Genomic DNA, 21,867 nt, shown 5'->3' with positions numbered 1-21,867 from the left:
TTTTTTCTTCTTCTTTTTGACGTTTCATGCTATTCGCTATAAAACAAAAAAAAATTGTGGGACTGGTTGCATTAAAAAAATAAATTTAGGAGTCTATTTTTTTTATTAAAACTGTTGATTTAATAGTTTTAACACACGAATGTGTTAAACTATAAAATCAACACGAATTCGTGTCTGCCATCAAAGGGCCCAGGAACTGTACACCAAATAAAAAAAACGTGATACTGTGACTGTTCTTTCCATTGGATTAGATGTCTCGTTAAATGCCACTCGAAAACCCCCATTAGTTCATTTCCCTCTTGGTTAATTAACATCTGGTCCTGACCTTTCCAATGGATAGGTGCAACTTTATCTTGAAAGTCAAGGTTACACAACTATGCATCAAAGCAGACTGATTACCGATCACCGGAGTGAAGGAGAGAGGCTTTGGCAAAAAATCTCTGGCTCGAGTGACGCAGATGAGTATCGGAGGTGTAAGAGAACACGGACGAGGAGGAGCAAATTATTTTTTGAAAACGTCGCCGTGCCAAAACGTTTGAAATATTCAAGGCTCCCATGTTGCGTCAGTGGAGGATCTTAAACTCTAGCACAATGTAAATGAATTGAAAGTACATTTAAAAAAAGGATAATGTTTTAGATTAGAAAAGATAATGTGAAAAGGTTTGTTTAAGATCAACACATTTTGGGAGTTACACCTGGAAGCCTCAGTCTGTCCATTTTCTCCCATATGCTTAAAGCGATCTTTCAGATTATTATTATTATTTTTATTTTTTATTTTTTGGTGAGGTTCTGTGAAATATTTAATTACCAGTTTAGAGAGAAACTGTAGTTGAAAAACAGCAAACGGCGACTCAAAGGAACCCCAAGCTTCAGCCGATTTCAGTAGTTTAAAGGCAAATTAAAAAGAAAATGCTAATATCATAGACTGGATTAGTCACAGCTGATGGGGAAATCAAAACCACAATAAGCAAAAGTGTGGACTTTGTTCTGCTAGAAATCTACTGTCATTGATAGAAACGTCACAGACTTACTTAAAAAAAAAAAGTGAACTATCCCTTTAATCCTGAGCAGGACGGCGTGTGGACGTCACAAACACTGGACATTTCTCCAGTTCACCACAGACAGAAATGGCTATCTATTAGTGACTCTGTGTTATTAGGGTCATTTTCCTGTTCGGCGTAACTATTCAAGGACTTTTCTGTGGATAATATCAAACATAATTTAAAAAAAAAATTGCAGCTTGTTAAGCTGAAACATCTAGAGTCTAGATTCTAGACGCAATAAAGCTGCTTGACATGCCGCTGACTGATAAGCGGTATCCCACAACATCTCTTCAACTGGTTGAAATTGAAGTTGTCAGATGCTGCAAATATTTAGGTATTCCGACTGATAAAGATCTATCTGTTAAATCTCACATTGACAAATCGGTTTCTAAGCTGAAACTTAAATTGGGTTTCTGTTTTTAGGAACAAAAAGTGTTTCTCACACCAAGTCAGAACACGACTGATGATTTCAACCAGTCTGCCTCGGACGGATTACGGAGGAGTGAAGCCGGTGACACGGGTGCAAAATCCCAACCTGTTATTGCAAAGTTTGTACCTTTTACACCAATAAGCAAGTTATATTTAGAGGCTCACAGTTTTCCTGTTATGAATGCAGGAAGACATTTGTTTTGAGATCTTTTCGATTATGTATTAAAAACAGAAGGCATTTATTCTCGCTTAGATGTAGAATTAATTTATACAGCTTTTTCACATTTTATTGCGGTAACCCCACAAACGTCAGTGTATTTTATTGGGATTTTATGTGGTGCCCCAATATAAAGCAGTCTATAATTGTGAATGGAGGGAAAAATCGAAAACTCTCTGCTGGCCCGGAAAAGCCTTTGGGATTCCCCCAGAGGAACCGGTCCAGTTGGCTGGAGAGGGGAAAGTCTGAGCGTCTCTGTTTAGTCTGCTGCCTCTGCGACTCGACCCCGGACTAAGAGAAAGAAAACGGGTAGATGGATGGGAAAGATGATACATAAATCTGAGAAATGTGGCATTCATACATCTATTTATCCACCCCAAAGCTGAGTCACAATTTTATTAACCTGCTTTTAGCTGCAGTCCCTCACGGTTTCTCACTACCAGCTGCTTTTTCATCCATTTTTCTTTGCGTAAAACTTCGAGCTCAGTCAAATTGGACGAGGTGTGTCGCACCAGATTCTCAATTTGCTTTTGGTCTGGCATTTTTCACCACACAAGTTTTGTTTGACCTGAGCCGTTCCGTTGTTACTTCGACTCTGATGCTTTGGTTGCGGAGCTGGAAGGCGACTCTCCACTCTGGTCTCAAGTCTTTTGCAGCCTTCAACAGGGTTTCATCTGTTTTCATATGGAGCTTCATCTGTCTGCCCATCAAATTTGACTGGCTTCTCTGTGACTCAGCACGTCATTAGTGCCACCATGTTTCACCCGGAGGATGGAGTTTCCGGGGAGAATTAGTAATTTTTGAAGGAACAGTCTGTATGTTCATTTTGCACAAAACTTTGTCAGTATTATAAAACCCCCCAACAATTTTGCAGTTAAAAACGCACATGAATAACTTTGTTAAAATAATAAGTCATTAAAAAATATCATCCCGTCTTCTTTGTCGCGGTTTGCACCGTCCGGTTGTTGACCATGTTTCCATTTCAGTTTTGCAAAATAAACCAGTTTTGATACGACCATCATGATCATCCTAGCTCTAAGTCTTATATATATATAAGTTTTTTTGAAATTGCCATTTTTCCATCAAATTGCACAATTATATGGCCAATGAATACACAGCCAGTGTTTTATGTTTTAACTTCAAACAGTAATTTTACTTAATATACTCTTCTTTGTCATAAATGATCATCCTTAAAAAGTATATTTCTCTATATAAAACTAGTGTTTTTCTTTTAGTTTTAATCATGTGTTTTCGATGTCAGTGCAAAACTTTAGAATTTTTGTGATTGAAATTAAAGCAAGACATCAAAAATCTGTCCAGTTTGTTTCCACATCCCCTACCTGAACACCAGCCCTCTCTAATATGAGAATAAGCAGTGATGTTTGGGGGCCACGCTGGAGGCCCGTTCGCCGTGAGACAGCTCTTAGATCCCTATTCATTACGTCAAAGTGTAGAGGACACGTTTCTATTACCGCGCCAGATGTCCAAATCAGCCGTGTTGTTTCAGCGCTTACTGCGCTCAGCCTCCCCGGTCCCACCGTTTATTTACGTAGGGGAGCTGTGGCGGCTGGGGGATAGTCCTGGCTAATTGTGAGCAGCTGTAATATCACAGACCCATCATTAAGAGGGCAACGGCTTCGCACACGCATTCATAATCCGCCCCGAAGTGGAATAACAGCGACGTCCGCCTATCGCTACTGAATTACCAGATTGTTAGTGTGGCCCTAATTTTTACACTTTGTTTATGAAAGACTAAACCGCTCAGCGTGATTAGCACCCACAACAGTGCGATGTTTCTCCGAGGAAGGAGCCGTAAGCAGGAGAGGGGCCTGGAGTGTACCATCAGGGGGGATAATGGAGCTCTATGTGAGTGGACTGTGGAAGACAAAGTGGGAGGGAGTCAGAGTGGAGAGGCAGCGCTGGTTCTGACCGGGAGCTAAACGTGTGGATGACATTGTTTCCCTTTAAAGCCTGACCTAAACGTGTTCAGATCGTTAAGCACATTTCAATATCAGGACAAACATATGCTGAGCTGCTAGACCAGACCAACCTGTCATCATGTGAAAACATAATGATGAAATCATGAACTAACTGCGAGTAACATTTGCATTGGTTTAATTTTATTAGTCTCAAGAGAGAGAGACTAAACGTGAGTTTAGTCAGAAAATCTGTTTAATCGAACCAACCTGACAGGCTAATAAGAGAGTTAAACAAAAACACATTGTCTCCTGGTAAAAAAAAAAAAAAGTCACAAACCGCTGAATTTCTAATTTCTAATTCATTACTTCAGGGAGGGACATTGAGCGAAACTATCAACGAATGACAAAAACATCGAACGGTCTTGAAATTTCCTCAGAGCGGTCAGCCAACCAAAATGTCTCCACAGGTGCATCAACGACACAAACGTACAAAGGAACAATGTTTAAGCGCTGCACGTCTCACATATGCCTAAACAAAGGTCAAAGTTCATGATTTCGTAAGGCACTGAAATCTGGGGCTAAATTTCACTTTCTGGACAGGTCGAGTTGATGAAACCAGAACGATTACTCAAGAGACAAACATTACCGTTTACAGCTACTTACACACTCATTCATGTATTAGTTTTCATTTATTTGAATTAGCTTTTTTATTTTTTATTTCTTTTTTAATATGTATCTTGAGTTTTGGATGTCTTCATTGGTCTGAAAAGAATTTTGAATTAACCACGTCTGAATGGCAAAACACGTCAAAATTATTCTTCAGATTGTCTGATAGGAAGCTGGCACAAAAGCAAATAAGAAATCTTTAAAGACGTCATTATTAAAATATTAAATAAACAGCAAATTCATAACAAAATGAATCACTTTAATAAAGAATAAGATCAATGGAACAACAGGGAGGCCCAAATATATATTTATAAGTTTATGGTTTTGTGGACAAACTTGGAAACCCCCATCCTGGTTTCCAAGTTTGCAGAGCAAACCTAAGAATCAAATGATGAAATATAGACACAAAAAGAAAAGTCGTAATAACTCAGAAATTCATTAACTGTTTACACGAGCAGTTGCAGACCCCTCTGGATGCCCGTTTTTTTTTTTTTTTGTCATATCTTCTTGTTGATATTTGAATTTGTCAGTGCATGTCAGGTCTCAAGAATGTTTTCATAATCTGGTTTTATTATAAGCAACGCTGACCGGTGTTGAAAGATGAAGTCAAAAAGACAACAACGCCACCGCCGTGGCCGTCCGCTTCGACAGTCCGGACCAAAGTGGACCACACACAGTGTGTCAGCACAGCTCGGCAAAAAGTAGATATTAGAACACAAGCAAACGGCAAACAAGCCCCGCCAGGCGCTCCGCGCGCCCTCCGTCCGTGTTTTGGTTCGAATAAACAACGTCATTATTGCGATAGCGTGATTGCGGACGCAGCCTTTCGAATATGGCTTTTTTAGTGTTGCACGTAGACAAAAACAAACCGTCGGATTGTAGAAGACTGAGAGATGCACATCCTGTATGTCAAAGTATCGGCCTGCTGCATTTGTGTACGAGAACGAGAGGGAGAGAAAAAAAAAGAAAAAAACAGGGGGAGAGACAGTGGAGCAACAAATTAAAAGGGTTCAATTACTCACCGTAAATATTTAGAGAAGTACTCTGGTTTTTTTTTTTTTTTATTTGCCGTTAGCAAAGGCTTTTACAGTGCTGGTGAGGAGCTAAGGTACGCTCTCGGCCATGAAAATCATATTCACTGGTTTTGGGGTTTTTTTTAGACATACTTCAGCTGCTCTTCTATCATGTGAAAATAATACAGCAAACGACTTTAGGGGTTTTTACACACTAGATAACCAGCGTGACTGAAACTTCTAAGAATTTCCTCCTGGCTCTGACTGCAGCTGGGCATTAAAAACAGAGGAAGAACAAAAATCAGGTGATCCAGCTTAACAAAAAATGGGCTAAAATCAAATTAAGGTTATTCAAGTAAGTATATTACATCTATTAAGTTGTCATATTAAACAAATGTAACTAAATAGAGTTTGACAAACTTATTTCAATTACATGTAACAAATTATTTTTTTTATTTTTTTTTAAGTTGGTGCTTTTTTTCCAGTGTGCGTTTCTGCAGGTGGCAGTAGGACCAAAGGAAGGGGTCTGTTTTCACAGATTGTCATTCTCATCTTATCCTGTCAGGCTAAAGGGAGAGTTTTAACAAATATGTAAAAAAAACAACAACAACATTTTTATAAAAAGCTTTAGACAAATGTAAACAAATATTATCAATTAAAGCAATAGCAGAATTTGTTAAGGGTACAAAATTCATGCAACCTGCTTATTTTTCTACATTTTAGTAGTATACATAACCGTTGACTTTGTGCAAATGATAAAAATTGCACCTGGTGATGCTTTTTTTTTGCTTCCTTTTTTATATTTTTGCAAATAAGTGAAGCTGTTTGTTTTGCAATCATTTGACATATATTCATCTTGTTATTCGTTCATTCTTAAATGTTACAGTTCCAAACTAAATATTTAATTAGCAAGCTAAATATTTAGCTTTCAAATTAAATTTAGCTTGGAGCTAAATACTTAGCTCTCACCTAAATCTTTAGTTTGAAAGTTGCTACCAAAATATTTATTGTGGAGCTAAACATTTAGCTTTCTACCAACATATTTAGTTTGTAAACTAAATATTCAACTTGCAAATTTAATATTTATTTTGGATCTACGACCTTGAAAAATAAATTACACCTCTGTTTTCTAACTTTTATGAAACAAAACAGAGTCCTAATCCAACTCTTTGGACTAATCTATCTCGTCCAACCTGTTATTAATTTTTGACTTGTAACTTTGGGAATATCTAACTTTTAAAGCCACATTCAGCAGGTCTCACTCTATTCCCACACATTAAATGGAAGATGTTGGGAGAAGGTTGATGCAGTCTGAGAACACAGTGCTGGTTAAACACAGCCTCTCCTCCAGAGTCCGTGCTGGTTATCATCTATACCATCTCAAATTAAGCTCAGCCACGAAGACCCAGCATCAATATTAGATGTTAATAACGCGAAGAGGTAAAAGACACTCATCACAGCATATTGTACTCAACACAGCCAATAGAGCCATGCAACATGAGAACACATGAGTCATGTCAAAGTATCAGTGATATAGATTTACATTCTCTAAATGGTCAACTTAATCACCTACACTGCTTTACTCTTTGTTCTGCTGCCGCCTGTGAGATAAAGGCCAAAAAAAAAAAAAAAAAAAAAACTAAAACAAAACAAAACAAAATTAATATACTGGAATAACATTCATTGTCACTTTTCTTTATAGATGCAATTAAAAGTAATAAACATACAAAATACTAACTTATAAATGCAGGGCCTTTCATAAGGCCTTCACATCCAATGAACCTTTACACATTTAGTTTCTTTTTTTATTTTCCATTGTAGATTATAGAAATACAATACAAGATATACTATAAAAAGCATATCTTTAATTTATGGTAAAATACCGGCAGCTGTGGTTGCCAGAATTTTACACACAAGTAAACACACTAAAATCCATATTTCTATGGTAAAATTCAGTGCAACCACAGCTGCAGGTATTTTACTGTAAATTAGAGACGTTTATTTTATTTTTTTACAGTATAATTTTCAACATTTCAACACACATGACAGGTGTGGCACAGACCTCCCCACCCAGAGCCCCAGTTATCATTCACTGCAATTATATCCACCAGTCTTCTGGAGTATGATTCTACCACCTTTCATGTTTTAGTCTTCATCTAAAACATGAAAACTTTCTTCATTCTTTTTTTTTTTTTAAATAGCTAAGCCTCAGTCACATTGGATGACAAGAATCTTTAAACATTTTTCAAATCTTTCAAATTCCAGTCTTGCATCGGATTCTGAATTGGATTTGTGTCCTTTGACCAGATCACTCTAACACAAATATATTAACCATAAACTTTGATATAAACCACTCTGTATGTTTAGAGTCACTGACCTGCTGGAAGGTTCTGTCCCAGTCTCAGGTCTTTTCCAGCCAGTAACAGGTTTTACTTCCGGATTGCCCTGTATTTACTTCCATCCATCTCCTGTGTCTTTGTTTCTGCAGAAGAAAAGCACATTAACAGCTTGGGGTTACTGCCACCACCGTGTTTCATTGTGGGGATGGAGTGTTCAGTGATAGTTGTCCAGCAGATATTAGAGATATCTCGATCTCATCTGACCAGAACACCTTCGTCTTCCGTTTTCATTGTCTCATTGTCCTTTAAAACTTCTCGACAGACCTATCCTTGACGTGAAAGTTTTGTGTTCACTTGTTTTCAAAATCACTGAAGTTTTTGCATGAACATGTTAAGCCTTCACAAAACAGCTGGATATATGTTGAGATTCAATCCTATTTTAATTAAGAAACGGTTGCCTGTTTTTCTTTTAGGACTATGAATACAAATGCATGCCCTAGTTTAAAGTTTAAAGAAAAAACTTAAAATAAATAAATCAATCAACAACAGCTCGTTCAAATGCTCCATCTTGATTCTGGCTTAACATTTACAGAACTTTCCTGAGCGCCGCTCCGCCTCCGTCTGTGTTTTCAGTTCCCAGAATGCGGCTGCAAAGTTCTCCGACTGCTTTCTCCAGAGGCGGATCAAGGTCAGGCCAGGAGCTTCGGAAAGCAGTGGGATGTGCGTGTGTGTGTGTGTGCGTGAGTATGTGTGTTGGGGTAGACGGTGAGAGAGGGATGCCTTAGGACCCTGACGGCTCCGGTTGCCTGAGCCATGACCGCCGGGGTGGAGGCCTAGCCGCAGATCGATTGTCGCGGAGCTGGGTCCCTGCAGTAGAGGGGCGATTGGATGCAGCTCGCTGGGACTGAATGACATAAGCCCAGACGTCTAAGTGTCCCATTAGCAAGACAACCATCCATGTCCTAGTACCCCCCGTCTCTACCCTCATTCCCCTCCTCCACCACCCATCGCTGAAACGGGCATCATATGGAAACAGCTCAGGTGTTGCTCTGAATTGCTCGATGATGACTGCAACTAAAAGGGCAGCAACTGACACTGAGACTGTAGCGTGTGGGTGTTCTCATCCACACACACACACACACCCCCTGCATGTTACCACAACAATTCTATCTTTACGGCTCGGACACCATAGTGTGTATTCACATTTGCGTGTCTGCATACGTTTACGGGCCAAACAAAGCCGAGGACACCGGGGCCACGTGTGCGGCTCCCTCCACGTTTAGACGGCGCGCCACGGCCGGATTGTTGCGGACAGTGTCTAAACACATAAGAAATGATGACAAAACAACGAGGCCACACACAGAGGCTCTGCTGCGACACGCCGGCTGCCCCGCTGGGTGCAAACACAGACATCAGGACGAGCTCAGACCAGACAGACTGCGGGGAAGGAACGGCCTCCCTTTTCTTACTTTTCTGATGTCTGCAGTTAAGCTGGTTTCCAACCTCATGGCTGAAACGTCCTGCCCATACAACCCCCCAAACTTTTTTGATTTTAAAGTTGTCAAAAACCAGAGAAGAGTGTGGTCAATGACGACAATAAAACTCACTTTTAATGAAAATTCAAGCACTTAAGGTCAAGTTCCCATTCTAGATCTGATCTAAGAAGACAAAAAGGTGCCTCAAACTTGTTCATGTGCTGTTAAACTATTACAAAAACCAGCATGGAAAAGTTTATGGAAGTTTTGGGGGAATATAATATATGATTGAAAAGACTTTAGGGTAAACTTGAACCAATAAATATTGGCTTTAAAGATGCTTCTCACTTGTTGGGTTCTGCCAGACCAACAATGTTGAAATGTTTCCTAAATGCTTTCGTCACCGAGTGTGGTTGACCCGTCCGATGAATCGTCTTTATTAGTCAAGTTTGTCAACACAACAACACAACACAACAACAAGTACTTCCTTTCTTTCTTCAAAATAAAAGTCTTAGTAAATTATCTGATGAGACGACAGTAATTCTTTCAACCGTACAATGGGCTGATGGATTAAAGCACATCTGAAATCTTACCTCAGTAGATTTTTAGATGACATGACATTTGCTGTGAACCACTTTAGATATAATATATAATATAATGTAATATAAAAAAATGTATTCATAAAATTAACATTTCCCAGGAATGTTGGTTGTAAAAGCAACTTTGCCTTATTCGTTATAAATACATTTTTTTGCAAAGCAATTTAAGTTTTTTTGCATTCTTGGACAATTCTGGAGAACCTCAATTAAACCATTAACAGTTTGACACCAGAAACAGATCACAATGTTTGCACTTTGATAACACAAAGAATGGTAGCATAAATGGAATATGCTACAATAAGCCAGTCACAGCTGCAGACTGACAGACTGGGCTGTTAGAAAAAAGAAAACACATTTAAAGTGAAAATGTTTCCACCTGAAATAAGTTTTCACCAAGGGAAACATAATCATAAACAAATAATGACGAACTAAGACATTATCCATGGAATAAAGAGACAAACTTACTTTCTGAGGAAGCTGTTGCTGATGGTTCTATATGTTTTTGTTCTAATAACAGTTTTTTGGGGTGGACCTGCTCGGTGGGGCCTGGAACCCGTTGATAACTGCTCGCCATTCTAGTTTTCCGTTGTACTTTTTTATGATGCTACATAAAAGTCAATACGTTTTCATGATTCTGACCAGGATTCTACAACAAATTAAGCAGTCACTTAGTTTGGTGCTTCTTTTCAACGTGTTCTCTGCATAAAGTCAACATTAGTATGTTTGCTTTTTCAACGTTGTCCGTGATGCAGGAGTGTTGAGGAAACCCTGTTGAAAATATTTCTCTCCTTCCACCTTCTATCACAGATTTGATCCGAATATCACTGACTTCACAAGTTGGATATAGAGGGAGACTTTTATTCAGACCATCCCCTGTTAAGACTGCTGTCTAGTTTACTGATTTTTGTTGTTTAGTTTTTGGGGTTTGTGTAAATTAGAAATAAGTGTTGTTGATAGAATTATCGACCGGAGGAGAGGAGGATGTTTAGTTTTCACAGACTGTGCTGTAAATCAACGTTTGAGAGCAGCGGTTAATATACCTATTTGGGTCATTTAAAGGGATACCTTCCTATTAGGGGAAAACAAAAAAGTTATAGTTAAAATAATGAACTCATGAAGCTAAAGGTTAATAGAATTTATTTTATACACAAATACAGATGTGGAGCGTGAAAATGCTTTCTTGGAAAGTTTTGTATATGGCCAGCAGAGTCGGCCAAAAACGAAGCTGTTCAATCCCTCGTGCACTTTACTGTACCCTTATTGTACTAAATGTCCTAAGTCTTTTACATCAATGTCACTATAAATGGTCCCAAGCAGTCAAAATGAAAGAGAACCACATGGCTGGACCGAAATGTGGAATGTTTGCGAGAGGAAAATGAAAATAAATAAGAGTCTGAATCTGAATTATGTAAATAATAAATATGCCACAGAGCATGAACTCTAAACCTTCAAGCAACTACAAACACCAAAATAGCCCCGCAGAGCTCTGATCTTGAGAGCAGATGTTCAGGAAGTTATTCTTTTAATCGCTGGAGGTTCAGAGATGACTATGGAGACAAATATTGTTTTACAACACAGTGAGCCTAACAATATGCACATACAGTGTGAAAGAAAGAACAGATTCTGGTCCAGCTAGATTTAAAAAAAAAAATGCATCCCTCAGTTTTGGTGGGAACCATTGACTTTAGATAAACAGAAATGGACATGGCAAATCACAGAGTCACACCTACGTGGTAACTTAGGATGGTTTGTTCTGAACTTAAAAATTCCCCATCTCTGATTTATATACCTGTTTTAGTGAAATACACAGGGATATGTTTGTGATTTTTTAACAATACACATGTGTTTCCTTCTGACACTGCATTTTCTCAGCTTTAAGCTAAACCACCTCCTTTTAGAGGAGTTCAGGAAGAATCTAAAATGTTTACATTAGGTAAATAGAAAACAGAAAGATAAAGAAAACACATGACTTTCAGTGATGAGCAAGAACAACATAGTTCTGCTCAAATGGAGACCAGTACTCTGATTTTGTTTCATTGTTAGATTACTCCAAGTATGACACTTAACTACCCAAACCCTCCACATCGAACCCCACTTACTAAAAATCCAGGTTATCCCTTAAAGCAAAAACACATGTTGCACTATATGTAGCTGAAAGTCATAATAACCAGCTACTTTCAAGTTAAAGATTTTACTCAGAGAAACACTATTCAATTTCAAGAAGTGCTCACTGAAAGTAGAAACAGCAATTTATTCATATTTTAACAGTTTGTTTAAGGGTTTTATCAGTACACTCTGACACAACTGGCCCCTTAAAGACAGCCTTGATCTTGATATGGCCCAAATTGCCAATTATTTGGACACCCTGCTTTAGCAGACTCTCTAAGACTGTGTACAAACCAATAATATTCATTATATTCTGCATTTTGTACTTACAAACACATTTTGGATGGTTAAGTATGAAATTACGTAGCGTATTTCTGCCTGTTTATACCAAATCTACAAGACTCTGCATTGTGATCTCGGTAAATATCTGATGAAAGTATCTTGAGATTTCTTTTCCTTAAAAATCCTTAAAAATATATCAAAATTATAAAAGGAGGCCAAACTGTAAGCATATATATATTGTCATGTATAATGTCAAACAGAGAAATAGAACTCAAAATTTCACTTTACTGAGTAAAACTACAGTTATTCTTCTAATCCCAAGATTAATAAAGTGAGAACTCTCACTTTATTAACAAAATGTATGATTTATTTTAGGGTCCCGTAAACAATGCTAGGGAATTAGATGCGAGAACAACAACGCAATCCCCACTGGAGCTTTGTTTTTATTCTACTATAATGTGAAAACATCTCAACAAGATAATGTATCTTCTTGTTAAATTTCTTTTAAAACAATCTACAGAAAACAATTTCCAAAAACAAAAATTTGGATTAATGTTGCGTTTCTCGACATGAAGGACATAGGAAAAAAAAAAAAAAAGACAGCAATAAGATAAGAGACAAAGAGATCCCGTGGCCTTGATCGTCTTCCCACAGCGCCGGCCTAATGCATTCTCCCTCTCACTCACTGTAATTGCAATGCAATGATGTCAGCATGACAGGTGAGACTGAACGCGAGACAGCGTTGAATAAGCAGCCGCCGAAGTATCAAGAGCACAAAAACGTATCTGAGACACTCTATGGGGTGTCAATTTAATCATGCTTAAACCAAGTATCACCTTCCTCCCATGATTCCGCCATTGACAAAGAATCCTTCATACAGCGTTGCACCGGGCGGCTCTCCGGACTCCGGCTCGATAAGGTTTCTGTGAGTGACACACATAAACGGGCAACGCTTCCCGGCAACAGCGGACAGGCGGTACTACGTGTCCGAGCTTTGAGCGTGCCCAAAAGATGGCATCAAATATATTGAAATCATGTGGGGGGAATCTGTAAACGCAACATAACCAGCCGGGAAAACATTTCATTTCCTGCTAGACGTTTTCTAAGTAATCTTGCCAATGCTTTGTGCTCTGACTACAGTAAAGTCAAACTGATCTGCTCCCCCCACCCCTTCCCTTCCCTTCAATACCCATCATAGGCCCCCAGCCCCCACAGTCCTGCAAGCAGACAAGAAATAATTCATACGGCTTCCCACACAGGAGTGGGTGTCCTGTATCGGCCTGTCCGCTCCACTGCCTGTCTGTTATCACCTGCAATTGAAGTAATCCACGAGACTATTATATTGCGGCTTATTGTACAGGAGAATATAGCGACTCCCCCACCTCCACCCCTCACAGCTGAATCATACCTGAGGAAAGTTGACACCTGTCTGACTCACACACTCTCAGCACGCAGTGGAAATGGGACTTTTGTGTGTGTATTTCTCAGCCGTACGCAGCACTGTGTACGTGTCGCCAAACAGCACGTCAGAGCAATTTCAAATCCGTCAAAACATTTCAGGAAGATTTATGTTTGAAAAAGTCACCGAAGACCGAAGACTTTTCTTTTTTTTTTATTATTACATACTGATGTTTATGACCTAAATTTGTAATTTTATTTTGAAATTGTCGAGTTTACACAATTACAACAAAGTTAGACTCGAGTTAGAAATATGTGTTACGTTGCATCTATGAAAAGCCTTAAAAGTGTGTGAAAGAAAAAAGTTGAGTTCAAGGCAGCAGAGGATTCATCTGAAAGTTGTAAAAGCGACAGCATTACCTTTGGAATCAATACAAAACACAATGGCTACACAAAAAAAAAATTGTGATATTAAAGTATCAAAGACCTAGCAAACCAGCACCTCATGAAGAAATTGAAAAGTACTTGTTCTGCCTGTAAGTCACAACAAAATACCAACTCCAACAAAAACCATAATTCCAAGTTGTAATATTCTGATAGTATCCACATAAATGTTGCAATTTCTGCTCCAGTTTTGACCACGACCAGGATAGCCCACCTAATATTAGCAAACCCTGTAGCGGTTGTGCAAGCCTCACATTTCTCCATATAATTTCTCCGTGTTTTGCTCGTTAGAATATTGTTGTTTATTCCAGCAGCACTCAAAGTGTCTGAGGTGAACTTAAGCTTGGTGGTTTTTAAACGTGCGAGAGGTTTGTCTGGAGAGAGCATTATTTTCTACAATCTGTGAACACCTACAGACGCTCTGATTTACTTACAAAAGAAACAAAACGTCAAGGCTGCTGAAAAGAAAAAAAAATTACCTGCTAAACTTTATACTCACAAACAACTGCTCCAGTTTCCTCAGTGGTCCTTGTTTATTCCCTATAATTACCAACCAGAGCACTTTTCGGGAGCACATGCACATTTCCTGCATGGAAAATCATTGTGGAAATCCAAGAGGTTTTGAAAAAAAAAAACAAATCAAATTCGAACTTAAAATGTTTAAGTGAGACTCAGTTAGACATGTGGAAGCCATCTTCCTTTGCTTTTGGCCTCAGTTCACAAGACGGTAATACCCTAAAACACTTCAAATTGCTCTAACTAAAGGCAGTTTGAGCTATTTTTTGATTCAACCCGGTAACATTTATTTGACCAATTGACAACGCTGACAGACTTTGTGAGCAGCATAACTCACCTAGCTAATCCTGAGAGAGTAGCACACTGCACGTTCTAAAAACATTCACTTCACCACACACGCACCATGCAGGAGCATCATCAGCAACACAGATAGAAGCCTTACAGAAAAATGTGCTTTCTCAAGACCAAATTAAGAAAACTATTTTTAGACAAGCCATCACATGTGGAAAGATAAACAGTGTGACATCATCGACAAAATTAGCCCGTTTAAAAAATGCTTGTTAGCGCAAGCGTTGCATGTTTATGGCGTCCTGCTCTGCAGATAGTTATTTCTCCTCTTAGAGAAACCAAGCCAGATTGACAAGAGTAAAAGTTATGTTACATAACTCTGAAATATAAGAGTCTCTTCATTGAGATTATTAATCTAAGCAGTATTATTATTGTTTTGTTTATAGCTTCATATTCACTGATTAATCAGGAACTTCGTAAATTAAAAGGCTCTGGTCACTGTTTCCCTTTGTCTAACTTGAAATGGCGGCTATTTTGTAACATGGGATTCTCACATTAATCTCACTGGACTTCACCTGCCGGATAGGGCAACCTGATCCTGCTGCAGCAAAGGTTTTACATTCCTAAGTTTACCTCGAAGAAGTGATAACGCACTGTCCACTCACTTGTCATATTTTTAATTCTGTTTTTTTTTTTTCTTTTCATTTTTAGCTACATTTATATTTTATCACCAAACATTTCAGTTTGAAGTAGCCGTCACGTAAAAGAATTCACTTTTTTTTTCTTTTCTTTTTTTTTCTGAGTACATCACTGTGCCGTGCTTCGGTTTCAAATAATTACAGTGCACAGTTGGCTTGACTCAAACTATTTTCATTGTATGTTCAGCTTCAAGAAACCAAAGAGCTTAAATGTGTCTCCAACGAGACAAAAGGAAGAAAAAAAAAAAAAAAGTCAACAACCTGACACTCGCAGCAATAAAACAGCATTTGAGGGACTTAATAATTCAACACACTAAGATGCAAACTCACACAAATACCCATGCTCCCACAGCTTCTCGGGTTGCCATGGGGGCCAGAGAATGCATTGTACGGGGAATTGTCAACATTCCCATGATGAGCCTGCAGGCCCTGTGGTCCGGGGAGGTGTCGAGATGAGGCGGGGGGCTGGGGGGTTGGGGGGAGGTGAGCGAAATTGATTGTAAACGCTGAATTATTCAACCGAGCCCTCCGCCATTTGAGTGAGTTTCTTCGGTTACGTTCAGAAGAGCTTTCATAGCAAAACAGGAGAAGATTATCTTGCACAGCTGGCCCTCGCCGAGGCCCCCGAACGCCTCTCATTAACGAGACAAAGCATCTACAGCCCGGACACACAGATACCGACACACTGACACAAATTTACAAACGCGTGCGCGCTTCGCACCGCCAGGAGAAAATGGTGACACAGACAGACACACGTGCCCAAAGTGCTCCTGACACCGATATGTCGTCGCTGAACGCGCACATTGGCCGCGCTCCAAAGCACTCAGACCCCACTGCTCAGGATTACCAGACCTGGACAAACTAAATGAGCCTGAATATGCTAAATATCACCATTACAAAAAAAAAGAGACAAATCTAAACACTAATCCCGTAATTATATTTGAAATGCTACTTTAATATGATCCTCTAATTCTCGTGCGTCTCAGAAATGTTTCGCTCACTTGAGCGTCAAAATGATATTAAAAAAAAACAAAAACAAAATAAAAAAAGCATCTTGGCTAAATAAGCAGCTAATATATGCTGGGACTTTTTCTTCTGTGGTTGCTTTTATGCACAATTATTGGAGTCGTCATTGTTGCTTCTATCCTGTAAAAGGAGCAAATAACATTTTTTAAAATATATTTGCTTACTATATCTTCTTACTCATGCGACTGAATTTCTCCCACTATTCTTCAGATTTATAAAAACTTTACTTACTCTTTATTAAATATTTTGTCACATTTCACCATATTGTAAAACACAATTTTCTAAACATATACTACGTAAAATTATTTATAATGAAAGCAAAAAATTATACAAAAATGTATTTCTCTTTTTAGATTTTAGAACAAGATGAATCTTCTATTACACACTCAAAAGATGTGTAACCAGGTGAGATTTTTTTGCTGTAAATAATTCACCTCATTATTAGGCTATTGTAGACATTACAAGCTCCTAAAATGTCTTTCTATTGTATTTCTTATTTCTGTTTAGGCTTTGTAAGAGCCACAGTGGGGGGGCCACAGAGCTGTTCAAGGGGAGCCTTTGTGCCAGTAACTTACAGAAGCTGCTCTGTTTAGCTGCTTCCATTTTTCCACTAAACCTGACCAGCTTCGCTGACCCTGCTGCAGAAATGCATCGGTGTTTCTTTCAACAATGACTTTCTTCTCGCCACACTGTCGTGTGTCCCGTCAACGCCGCCACCTGAGCTGTGGATCTCTGCGTCTCCTCCAGAGATACCATGGGCTTCTTGCTGATTGATTGTGTTTATGTTCACAACTGTGTTGGGAAAGCTGTTTTCTAACTCCGACCTGTCAACTTCTTTTTTTTTGTTTTGTTTTGGGGTCTTGGTTTTGCCGTTTCAATACTCTCTAAGAAATCTTTGATACCTTCATACAACCGCTGTACTTTGTAATTTTTTACTGCTTTATGGCCAGGACTCATTTGACAAAGATATATAGATTTTTTTTTTAATCTCAATTGAAATTTCCTGGTAATAATAAAGGATAAATTAAAAATAAATAAAACTTTGAACTTCCTTGTTGCTGAAATATGCTATACAAATAAACCCGATTGACTGAAACTTGAATTTTGTTTCAAAGTACGACGGCCGAATAAAAAAATGCATGACACTTTTCGGATTCTTGTATAAAACATTTTACAAGTGACTTTTCTACCCCACACAAAAAACCCAACAGCATGCTACATAAAAAATGTGCGACTTTGTCATGACAATTAGGTGAATTAAAACAGTCAGTTTAGCAGGTCTGTTTCATCCAGAGAGAACTAGAGAGGATAAAAAAATAGATATAAAGAGTTCCGCACTGTTTTATTAAGCGTCAATACGATTTAGTCTGACTCCAGTTACAGAAAATCCCAGTGACCTCACAGCTCTTGGACGTGGGCAGGACATTCAGTATGGCCGTAATGTATTCAGCTTGAAACAAAATGAGCGGGACGCAGGGATGCCAGAGATATGACTGCAGCGCCGCAGGAAACCCTAGCTCGGCGTTGCGGGCCCTTTGGCCCCAGCTATCATTTAATGGCTCGCTGAAATTTTAATTCTCTGATCACATTAAGTGCTTTTGGAAGACAACAAACTCTGCTACACACATCTTGGTGGTGTCGAAGAGGGACACGGAGGGACAGTGCTGGTGTCTTCTGAGGGCTCTGGTTGCACCTTTCAAAGGATGATGTGTGTGTGTGTGTGTGTGTGTGTGTGGGTGTGTGTGTGCGTGTGTGCGTGTGTGTGCGTGTGCGTGTGTGTGTGTGCGTGTGTGCGTGCGTGTGTGTGTGTGTGTGTGAGACAGCTTTTTATTTTTACTTTTTTTCTTTCGCCACTGAGGTTTTCAACGAGGATGTCCAGCTGGTGAAATTATTTCACATGAAATTTAAAAAGTTTGGCTAAAGCACTCAATATATTTCTCAAAGGTTCTTTATAATGATGGGTTTTCTTTGAAAATAGTTAAACTAAAAATAATTGTTTAAATCTAGACTTTTAATTAGAGTTGTGGCTAACAAAGGTGGATTTTTTTTCTGTATATTGGGGTATAATTGTTTTTTCCTGTTGTACCACTGACATATTTTTGACATTTGGAATATTTACATAGCAAACCAAACCAAAATATAAAAATATTTCTGAAAAAAACGCAAACCAAAAAACACTTATTATCTAAACTATTTGGGCCCCATTTCTTTTTATTTACTTTATTTCAAATGTGAGTTTAATTTTAACTAGCCACAACTACATTTGATGTTCATATCTCTAGTATAAAGTAATCACTAACAGAACTCATATGGCATTGCAAAGAAAAAAAAGAAAAGGCTAAAAACATCTTCTAAAGCCATCTGAGAATAAAATACATTATATTTAGGAAGGTGGTAAAATAACAGGATTTCTGAAACGACAGTCAAACATGACGATGTCATCAGTTCATGACCTTAAGCTCAGCAGAATCACTATACAAACCCCAACAGCAAGTCTTGATCTAAATGAATTAAAAAGCATGAAGATTTAGAGTGTCCTACTCAACTTAAGTCCAATTGAAATCCAGTTGTCCAACCTTAAATATGTGATGAGAAAAATCGGTTCTGAAAACCAAAAACCAAATGGGACGTTCCTCGACACTGATAAAGAAAAAAACAAGTCCTTATCAGTGAAAGCAGCTTCTTAAATCCCAGATTTCTAATTCTGAGCAATTTTTTAAACATTATTTCACCTCAACTCTCTAATAGAGACCAAATATGATCACAGATAATCTCAAGAAAAATAGACAAGTTTCAGAGATGCAAACAAAAAGAAAACATGCCACATGAAAAAAATGAAAATAAATCAAAGACAAGATTTCAGAAACAATACGCTAAGTGTCGTCATTAGCTTACGGTATTTATGTCGATCCAGTTCCAGCCCTTCGGAAACTGATTAAACTGCACATCTTGAACAAGAAATCAAACATTGATTCCTATGCAAGCACTAATTTGCAGAACACTGGATTACTGGTCGAGGTCATCCAAATACACAACCCTGTCAACATCCATCTGACCTCATCAGTAATTACAGGTCAAGCATTATGGAAATGAATTTGTGTGTGTTTGACAGGGTCAATTTTCTGTCGATATGTTTGATGTTTGATCACTCAAGGTCCTTCTGCTGTGTGCCAGGAGGGAGGCAGGTTCACTGCTGGCTTAAAAAAAAGAGGAGCAGAAAGTTTTTTTAAAATTTTGCTAACAGCAAATAATATTCAGAGACAGCGGCTAGATCAAACATGAGAAGGGCAGAGGCCTTGTTGCCCTCTGGCAGGCTGATGAAAGTGAAGCCCATCAAGGTCTTGAATTCTGAGTATAAACTGAAAAGCAAACTTTTTAGTTTTTTTTTTTTCCTCGGCCTAATTGATACTAGTCGTATCCTGCTTCAACCCTCTGGGAAGCCAGAGGTGATGTTTTCATAAGACAGTCGTGTAAATAAAGTGCTGCACAGGGGGAGCACCCCCGCCAGCAGAGCATCATGGGAAGACGCTACAGCGGAGAGCCCACACAAGTAGCTGATCAGGGCTCAACATGGACATCAGGCTTGTGTTAGCCGTCCGCTTTGACCTTCTGATTACAATTTGAATATACAGCGCCTTGCCAAAAGTGTCCCAACGTTTTCACAGTTTGTGATATTACAACCACGAACCTCAATGCCTTTCACTGGGATTTAATGCGATTTAATTTATAATACATAGTTACAAGATTAGGGATACGGATATAAATAACTGCGGTATTCATGTTTATTAAAGGGGCAGTATCATGTAGAATCGACTTTTTTCTTTTTTTTAATCTTTACCTCATGTTATAATGTTATCCCCTTATCAAAAACATACCTGGAGTGTTGCCATGATTTGATTCTTTCGTGCACGTTTGAGAAATCCCTTAAATCTCCATGGCAACCATTCAACTGTGCAAAGCGCCTGGTTGGATCTAGCCCCGCCTTTGAGGCGCACTTCCTCCTCCGAGCTGCAGTTTCCAGGCTACCGAGCTTCCGCCTCACAGAGCGACTTCCCCACTGAGCCCCTTCAGACTAGTTAGCAGCAATTAGCAAACACCTGGTGGAACTGCACATCTACTGAGCTCATTATACAAAGTACTTTTCAGTGCATTGCTGCTATAAGGTTAATATAGCACAACTGTTGTGATTATTTTCAGTAGGTGGAGTTTCAGAAAGAGCAGGAGTTTTTAAAGAAACAGTGGCCCAATTTCAAGGTGTTAAAACCAGGAAGTAAATGTTCTTAAAGCCATATCTGATATTTATAACATTCTTATATCAACTGATGGTAACATTGTTTTTGACTATACTATAAAATTGCATTATGTGCCTGACAAACACATAATACTGCCCCTTTAAGAACACTTGTTTATGGTGTCTCTATAACAGAGCACTGATCAAATGTGACCAGAAGTGACCAAATGCAATGAGTAGAGGAAGATGAACACTGCAAACACCGAGAACAACCAAACTCCTTCATCAAACATTTTTATGATCTACATTTTAGGCATTATTATTGAAATAACTTTTTCTTAATATTGTTACCAAGATATTTAACTCACCATGCATTTTTGTTTGAGTAAAGCTGATTCACAGAGTATATATATATATATTTTTTTTTTTTTTTTTTTATTTGAAAAGTGAAACAAAAAGAAAAGATACAAACAATTTGCCAATATACTTGAACAAAGTAGAGCTTTGAGCTAAATACAAACAATGAATTGTATTTTCTAATCGCCATCATTTTAATTTAGTTTAGTAGCATGACAGTAATTGCCAATTAAAGCAAAATGAAACTACAGTTAAGGCTGATGGAATTGCAATTAAGCTGGAAGGAACTTGTTCATAACGTAGCCTTATTACAGTTTATCTGAAAACACAATGGAAAACTTTTTTTTAAGCTGCAAAACAATTTCCAGAGTGCAAACAAATATACCGGCCGAGGAATACAGATCTCATTGGACATGATTCTTTTGGTCGTTCTTTTAAAAGGTGACAGAAATCTGAAGCTAAAGCTTGCAGTGCTTTTGACCTCTCTGTGGTATTATCTGATTACACTGCTGGCAGTCGAACAATACTACACCACAGAGGAGCAAGGACAGGAGCTAGACATACTGTACACGCATTCACTGAGCTCAGCGGCTGAATGCCTGAAGAGCTCAGAGAAATGCAGCCTGGGCAATAAAACACATAAAACTACCAAGAAATAAAAAAATGTCTGTCTTGTGTGGAAGTTGAGAGTATGTTCAAACCGTACAGCTGCGATCTTGATCGGAGTTGAAGAAAACAACAACAAAAATAGTCCAAGTAAACCGAGATACTGCAGCTGCTTTGAGATGATGTTTGACATCTGTTGTAGGGCCAACCTGAAT

At 38.5% G+C, this 21,867-nt stretch overlaps 2 long non-coding RNA genes across 8 annotated transcripts in view; one reads left to right on the top strand and one right to left on the bottom strand.

Annotated features, from left to right (window-relative positions):
* The window catches only part of LOC145547580 (uncharacterized), a 90,845-nt gene that overhangs the window by 44,688 nt on the left and 24,290 nt on the right, over positions 1 to 21,867 (top strand). Inside the window, exons 5-7 of one of the 6 annotated variants that reach the window (XR_014083864.1) lie at positions 1,467 to 1,591; positions 16,812 to 16,863; positions 16,966 to 18,215. The exons of the other annotated variants lie outside the window; for them this stretch is intronic. This is a non-coding gene — a long non-coding RNA (uncharacterized LOC145547580). Of the gene's footprint in view, positions 1 to 1,466; positions 1,592 to 16,811; positions 16,864 to 16,965; positions 18,216 to 21,867 lie in introns of those variants that run through there. 6 annotated transcript variants of the gene reach the window in all.
* LOC103478267 (uncharacterized) overlaps positions 1 to 21,867 on the bottom strand; it is a 66,845-nt gene that overhangs the window by 23,833 nt on the left and 21,145 nt on the right. For both annotated transcript variants that reach the window (XR_535767.3, XR_001777392.2), the window contains exon 3: positions 7,665 to 7,769. This is a non-coding gene — a long non-coding RNA (uncharacterized LOC103478267). The remainder of the gene's footprint in view (positions 1 to 7,664; positions 7,770 to 21,867) is intronic.

This window comes from Poecilia reticulata, chromosome 16 (assembly GCF_904066995.2).
Source record: "Poecilia reticulata chromosome 16, P_reticulata-male-v2, whole genome shotgun sequence".
NCBI lineage: Eukaryota > Metazoa > Chordata > Actinopteri > Cyprinodontiformes > Poeciliidae > Poecilia > Poecilia reticulata.
The sequence above is the reverse complement of the archived record's forward strand: the minus strand, read 5'-3'. Positions and strand labels throughout refer to the sequence as shown.